Source organism: Octodon degus, unplaced genomic scaffold (genome assembly GCF_000260255.1).
Source record: "Octodon degus isolate 3935 unplaced genomic scaffold, OctDeg1.0 scaffold00323, whole genome shotgun sequence".
In the NCBI taxonomy this organism is placed as follows: Eukaryota; Metazoa; Chordata; class Mammalia; order Rodentia; family Octodontidae; genus Octodon; species Octodon degus.
The window spans coordinates 244,811-253,014 of record NW_004524899.1 but is presented as its reverse complement, the minus strand read 5'-3'; the positions used below and the strand labels follow the sequence as shown (position 1 = coordinate 253,014).

The 8,204-nt window shown below is 35.6% G+C and overlaps 1 protein-coding gene across 2 annotated transcripts in view; it reads right to left on the bottom strand.

Moving 5' to 3' along the window:
• The window catches only part of Dbf4 (DBF4 zinc finger), a 31,158-nt gene that overhangs the window by 20,988 nt on the left and 1,966 nt on the right, over window positions 1-8,204 (bottom strand). The window lies entirely within an intron of this gene.

Here is an 8,204-nt window from a genome sequence, read left to right as displayed (position 1 = left end):
ATGTGAACATTAGGAAAACAGAATGAGAAGAAATATATACCCTAATGCTGCACCTCAAGCTTCTGGAAAAAGAAGAGGAAACCAACCCCATGGCTCAAAGACAGGAGGAAATCATAAAAATCAGAGCAGAAATTAATACAATTGAGAAAAAACAATACAAAAGAATCAAAAAGCTGGTTCGGACAGGATAATCATGTCTGCATCTTGTACTATGAATAACCACTACAAAGACAACAACATGGAATGTATTAATTATTGTAACTGTCCTACTGACCTGTTTTGAAACTGTCTCATTGCTATTTCTCAATAAAATTAATTTTAAAAAAACCCTGGTTCTTTGAAAGATTAAATAAAATTGATAAACTCCTAGGTAACCTCATCCAAATAAACAGCCCCCAAACAAACAAACAAACAAACAAACAAAAACAACTCTCAAATTCAAGCAATGAGGAAGGAACAGGGAGAAATTAATACAGACTTTGTGGAAATACAAATATCAATAGTTACTTGAAAATCTTTATGCTCACAGAACTGAAGACACAGAATGAACAGCCTCTAGACAGGTACAAATTACCTAGACTCAAGAAAATATAAAAATTCTGAATAACCCGTTATCAGCCAATGAAATTGAAAATGTAATAAAATTATCGACAAAGAAAGACCCAGGTATACATATATTCACTGCTAAATTCTACAGGGAATGTATATATTTAATTCCAATACTCTCCAAACTCTTCAATGAAGTTGAAAAGGAAGCAATACTACCAAAATCATTCTTGGAGGCAAGTATTACACTGATACCAAAGCTAGAGAAAAATTCAACCAAAAAAAGAGAAATACAGGCCAATCTCCATGAACACAGATGCAAAATTCCTCAATAAAATCCTAGCAAATAGAATATAGCACATCATCAAAATTATACACCATGACCAGGTAGCATTCATACCAGCGATGCAAGGATGGTTCAATATTTGAAAATCTATAAATGTAATACACTACATCAATACAGCCAAAACCAAAAACAACATGATCATATCCATTAATGCAGAAAAGGCTTTTGACAAAGTCCAACACTCATTCATGATCAAAGCCCTACAGAAAACTGCAATAGATGGCTTCTACCTTAATCTGATAAAAGACATGTATGACAATCCAACTGCAAATATAATTCTAAATGGGGAAAAACAAATCTTTTAACTCTGGAGTACAGTACAAGACAAGGATGTCCTCTATCACCACTCCTATTCAATATAGTTCTGGACTCATTAGCTAGAGCCATTAGACAAGAGAGAGAAATAAAAGGAATAAGAATAGGTAAAGAAAAAGTTAAAGTATCATTATTTGCAGATGACATGTTACTGTACTTGGAAGAACCAACAACGTCTACAAGAAGCTCCTAGAATGAACAAATTCAGAAGCATAGCCTGTTATAAAGTGAATACTCAAAAGTCAATAACATTCCTCTACACAGATAACACACTGAGAGAGAAATTAGAGAAACAAAACCCTTCACAATAGTATTCAAAAAATAAAGTACCTAGGAATTAATCTAAGAAAGTAAAAGATCTTTACAATGAAAATTATAGTACTCTGAAAAAAAGATTGAACAGGACTTCAGAAAATGGATATTCTTTGTTCCTCGCTACAAAGAACCACCATTGTGAAAATGGTCATACTCTCAAAATTGCTAAACAGATTCAATGAAATCCCTATCAAAATACCACCAACATACCTCATATATCTAGAAGAAACATTCCTAAAATTTATTTGGAACCAGAAAAGATCTAAAATAGCAAAGGCAATACTGGGCAACAAAGGCAAGGTAGGAGGCACTATAATCTCTGAGTTGAAATTATACTACAAAGCTACTGTGATAAAATCAGAATGTTTTTTTTTTGTTTTTTTTTTAATTTTTTTTTATTTTATTATTATGAGAGAGAGAGAGAGAGAGAGAGAGAGGGAGGTGTGTGTGTGTGGCCAGCTCAGCCCACCAGGGGGCGGGGCTGGCTGGCATGTGGTGCTGGGGGATTGAACCGCGGTCCCTGATGCCTTGCCAAGCTTGTTCCAAGTAGGTGCTTTAGACCACTGAGCCATCTCTCCAGCCCCAAAATCAGAATGTTACTGGCAAAAAAATACACCTGAGGGTCAATGGAACAGATCAGAAGATTCACATACAACTACAAACACACTCAGCCATCGTGTGTTCAACAAAGGGGCCAAACATGAGTACTGGAAGAAAGACAGCCTCTTTAAGAAATGGTGTTGGAAAAACTGGCTCTCCACATGCCGAAAAACTAAAACTAGACCCACATCTATCACCATGCACTAAACTAAAAAAGTCAGAATGGATTAAAGATCTAAACATTAAAATAGAAACACTAAATCTCCTGGATGAGAAAGTAGGTGGAAATCTTGAAGACATAGGGGTAGGCAAACATTTTATGAACAAAAATCAAGCTGCACATGAAATACTTCAGCGAATCAACAACCAAGACCTACTCTTCTTTAGAAGTTTCTGCACGTCAAAAGCAATCACCTACAGAGTGAAAAAGACAACTCACAAATTTGGAAAAGATATTAGCCAATAATCATTCAAAGGTCTTCTTAAAAAAAAAAAAAAAGGTCTATCTAGAATATATAAAAAAATTAGGGCCTCAATATTTAAAGACCCAATCTAAAAATGGGCTTCTGAGATGAATGCAAATTTCTCAGAGGAAGAAATATAAGAGACAAATGAAAAAATGCTGCACATCACTGGCCATTTGAGAAATGCAAATTAAAACAACACTGCGATACCATCTCACCCCAGAAAGAATGGCTATCATAATGAAATCAACTAATAACAAATGGTGGAGAGGCTGTGGGGAAAAAGGTACCCTTCTCCACTTCTGGTGGGAATATAGACTGGTATAACTACTATGGAAATCAGTGTGAAGACTCCTCAAAAAAACTAGGACTGGAAATCCCATTCAATCCAGCTATTCTCCTTCTGGGTATTTTCCTAAAACAACTGAAAGCATCATACCATAGTGATATATGTGTACCCATGTTCATAGCAGCACAATTTATCATAGCCAAATCTTAGAACCAACCAAAATACCTATCACCTGAGGAATGGATGAAAAAGATGTGGCATTTTTATACAATGGAGTATTCTTCACCTATAAAGAAAGAGAAACTCGATGCCTTCATAGGCATAGTGGAGGCAACTAGAGGTTATACTCCTAAGTGAAATAAATCAGACACGTGTGTAAATATCGTATTGTCTCTGTAGTCTAAGAACCCAAAAGAAGAAATCAAACCTGAAAGGTATAACAGATACAGTAAAATGGGGGGAAAAAAAAGAATATAGGGAAGAGGAGAGGAGAAAAGATAGGAAAAAAGGCAGGAGGAAAAACATGCAAGCATAGGTACAGGATGGATGAGGTGGTTGTACCAAGTATTTCCATCAGCTTTTTGAAAATACCAGTTAATGTGTAGAATTTTCAACTTGACTAACTCTGTACGCTGATATCTGCAAACTAAGCAACTACATTGAGGACAGCACTGTGTAATACAAAAATCATGCTTTAATACCTGTCATCTCGGTCTTCTAAATGTGTACCATTTCTAATGTCATGTCAATTATTACTATACTCTGTTTAAAACAAAATTTTTTTAAAAAAGGTAATAAATGAAAGAAAAAGAGACAACAACAAAAATTTGAGATTTCGTGAAAGGAAGCAGTAATATTCAATCATATATCGAATCTTACCTAACTATATCTATTAATTTGAGCAACAGATTTGATGATAAAAATAAATAATACATCAACCACTGCTAATCAGCTATTCTTGTTTCAAAAATCTGTAACTTAAGTATTGTTGTATGTTACCCTGTTTCTTTTTTTGTTTCTGGGTTTTGTTCTTGCTTTCATTTTTACTCTTCAAAATAAAAGTATATTAAAAAATCATTATATCAGAACACCTTCTCCAGAGGATTAGTAGAGGAAAAGATCCTTTACTCTCATGAGCAAGACTGAAGACAATCTCCTCACTGTAATGTTTGTGAACAACTGCTTAAATGCCTGAATTTTATAAACACATGTGCCAAAAACAATGTCACTGAACATCACACATATACAGGTCAGGAAATTAAATAGAAAAACGTTATAGTGCTCTCTCTCACTTTCTTGTTATGCTACATAAAACACTAAATATTAAGCAGAAATAAATCATTACTCCTTAATAATCCATCTACATAATGGGAGAGTTGTGAAAATATTTTAAACAGCTACAGCTACAATTTCCACAGGATTCCCAAGGGGATTATAAGAAAAAGGGAGGCAAAGCTTGTAATGGATAAATTTCATCTAAGCATTCCTCAGAATTGGCTGCTGAAATATGACCTCCTTAGATAAATGTAAATCATTTTTTCCTGAGCACCACTCATGCCTATTTATTCCAGATTCCAATTCATACAAGGCTAGGTAGACGTATACATGTCATATATATCTTCATTTTCATAATCATGAGGCTCTAGCAACGCCAGAGGTTCTAATTTTTCCAAAGAAACCTAATCCTACAGATATTTTATTGATAAAATTTAAATAACCTAAAACTTAAATCATCATTAAGTGTGCAATTCTGTAATAACGAGTACATTTGCAATGCTATGCAATCATCCATTTCCAGAATTTTTATCATCTCAACTTGAAATTGTACCCATAACTCCCTTATCTAGTCCCTAAAAAATCCTATTCTACTTTGTCTCAATAAATTTATCTATGTACTGCTACTGCTATGGTTTTAAAATTTCCACTAAAACTCATGTTCAAATTTAATGTCTACTGTGAAGTATAAGATACCACAAACTACAGCTGGTCACATAGCTCAGTGGATTAAAGTGCCTGCTTAGGCAGACTCAGGGGCCAGTTCCATCCCCAGTGTGTATGCTGGCCCCGCCCCCAAGGTGTGCTGAGAAGGTGATTTTGAGATGGGGCTGGTGGTATGAGCCTGTGATCCCAGTGTTTCAGAGGCTGAAAATAGGAGGGTCATTATGAGTCTGGTCTGTGTAATGAGACCCTGTACTTAAAAAAAAAAAAAAAGATAACAAAAACTTCATCCAACTATGGAGTTTGAAGGTTAGAACATTGGAAAGTAATTTAAATGAAGCCAAAAGGACAGGTCTGGGATAATAAAACAGCTTTGTGGCTTTACAAGAGGACAGATCTAGACTAGAATGATCTGCCATACCATGTGCTATCCTGAACCACCAGGAGACCACAGAGTCCTTCAATAGCATAATGGACCTCACAAGATTCAGAGGCCAATCTCAAAACTTTCTAGCTTTCACAGCAAGGCCAAATAAACGCTAATCCTTAATAAATTAGTCTGTGGTTACAACAAAATGGATTAACACAATATATAAAGTATCCTATATTTATCTTTTTGTAATTAGATTCTTTCATTCAGCAAAATGTTTTTATGGCATATCCAACTTAAAGCATGTACTACAATTTCAATTTTTATAGCAGATTTTATGTATATACAATGTTTTATTAATGTTGCCTATAGGACATTTGGACTGTTTGTACCTTCTATGAATTGTTTTGTGCATAGTGGTCATATTTTATGTTCTATGAATAGATCACAAGGGCTTACTTTCTATACAACCTTGTTAAGGTCTGTTAGTCTTGCTCTTTGATAATAGCCATACTAAATGATATGACTCATTGTGAGTTTGATTTTCACTATTGGCCTTTATACATCTCTCTTTACATCGTTTATCCTTTTTTTTTTTTTTTTTTTTTTTTTTTTGTGGTACCGGGGATTGAACTCAGGACCTTGTGCTTGCCAGGCAAGCGCTTATTCTACTAAGCTATCTCCCAGGCCCCCCTTTATCCTTTTTAATGGGGTTACCTACTTTTTAGCTGTAAGAAATCAAAAATTATTCCAGATATTAATTACTTATCTGAAACATGACTAGGAAACATTTCCTACCATTTTGTGAGCGGGAGAGTTATTTTTGACTAAATCCCCTTTATTACAGTAAAAAAAACCTTGCATTTCATCCCCATCAAAATACTACAGCTTAAGGACAGCCAGATAGCTCAGCAGACTAAAGTGTCTGCTTAGCCATGTACAAGGACAGGGGTTCAATTTTGGCATGCTGTGCTGCCCCTCCCCCCCAAGGCCTGCTGAGAAGGCGATTGAGATAGGGCGTGGTGACACAAGCCTGTAATCCCAGAGCTTGGGAGGCTGAAAACAGGATCACAATGAGTCAATCTGTGTAGTGAGGCCCTGTACTAAATATACAAAACAAACAACCAAACTACTCCTTGCTTCAAGCATAGTTTACTTATCCCACTGTTCTTGGCAATTTCTGAATAAGCTCTGCAAGTCCTTTTTCATTAGAGTCTTTAGTTTTACTGTCCTGGCTGCCTTAGTGTTCCAAATTGCTTCAAAACATTTAACTTTCACAGTCATACTGACTTTGGGGAAAAGCTACAAGTCACACACTGTATCTTTATAGGCCTATATTTCCATGGGATATGAAAAAATATTCACAAAAGAGGACTTTCAGAACTGCTTCAAAAGTGGCAAGATTGACAGGATTGCTGGGTATGATGGTGCACACCTGTAATCTCAGCACTCAGGAGGGTGAGGCAGAAGGACTGCTGAATTTGATGCTAACGTACATAGCGAGCTGAAGACCAGCCTAAATGAACTATATAATAAGACCTTTAACCAAAAAAAGAAAAAAAATGCACGTTAGAAGTGAGGGGGAGTATTTTGACAGGGATAAATGTCAATATACGATTTACTGTAATAAATTCAAAAGAAAATGCAGTCATTCACTGAATTTTTTGAGCACATATCAACAAAGTCAATTAAAAAGTACTGCACATGTTGACTTGAAGCAAGATAAATAACAAGGATAGAGTCCAAGTAATACTACAACTTACAAGCATCATCCTTTAAAGTTACATCTATGTATGAAAATCAGTACTCAAAACTGATCCTAAAACTGTTAAAATTTATATCTAGAAGTCAAAGTTCTTTCATAGAATCAGTAAGGGCACTAGAGACTGAAACTTAAGACCTGAGGACTGAACATTTTTGATTTAAAAGATAATGGGTGGTAAAATGAGAATTAGGGTCGGCAAGATAGCACAGTGGACTAAAGCACCTGCTTAGACAAATACAGGGACTGTGATTTAATCCCAGCACCACATGTCATGCCAGCCCTGCCCCAAGAGTCTGGGCTGTAGTGGCATATGCTTGTAATCCCAGTGCTGGGGAGGCTGACAGCAGGAGGATCACTTCGAGTCCAAGCTATGTAGTGAGACCTTGAAACCGATTAAAAATAAAAAAAAAAAGACATAGAGAATTCAGTAAGTTTTAGAAAGTTAACTAGATTTAACAGAAAATCTATAGCTTTGGGAGAAAATTTAAAAACTATATCCTTATTATGTTCATTGAAGTATGTGAAATCTAGTAGACTAAAGATTAAGGTTCCTTAATTATTATGCATAACAGAAATCTAAAACTTCTTTCTTGCATGCACCTCCTGAATTGCTCTGGGGATGGGAGAAAAAGAGAAGAGGGCAGGGGAAGTGGGTGCCCTAGCCACTGTATTGTTTTGGCTACTTCTCTTTTTATAGGTGTTCCATACTGGACTTCTGAATGACTTTCCCTGAAGAGCTATTCCGCTAAAAACATAAATCTAAGTATCACTGATTTTGACTATTAGATCTAGGGTTAGTGGACTATCAATCAATGTAAGAAAGCTCTCAAACTATATCCAACAGCTATTTTTGAGCCTGTGATTATTACAGGAACAGAATTGGGATATGCTGTATTACTCTAGGAATTAGCAGGATAACTACTCTGATTGGGCCAGTTACCTTTTCTGGACATCAAAAACTTCATTTCCAAAATGAATCACTCTTTATTATGTCTAATGCCATTCACTCTTGATAGGTGGGAGTCAAAATAGCAGCAGGTCTTTGAACATTTAGAAATGCAGTCATAAGGTTATTGTGATAAATGCTACTGCTATTACAGTATCACAATATCTTAGCTAACAAAATGAACAGCAACAAAGTAAAATAACTTTTCAAAGACAGACTTGCCTATTCTTAATTATCTAGTCAACATATACTGTAGGACAAGTGCAAGGTCCCGAGTTCGGTCCCTGGTTCCACCAAAAAAAAAAAAAAA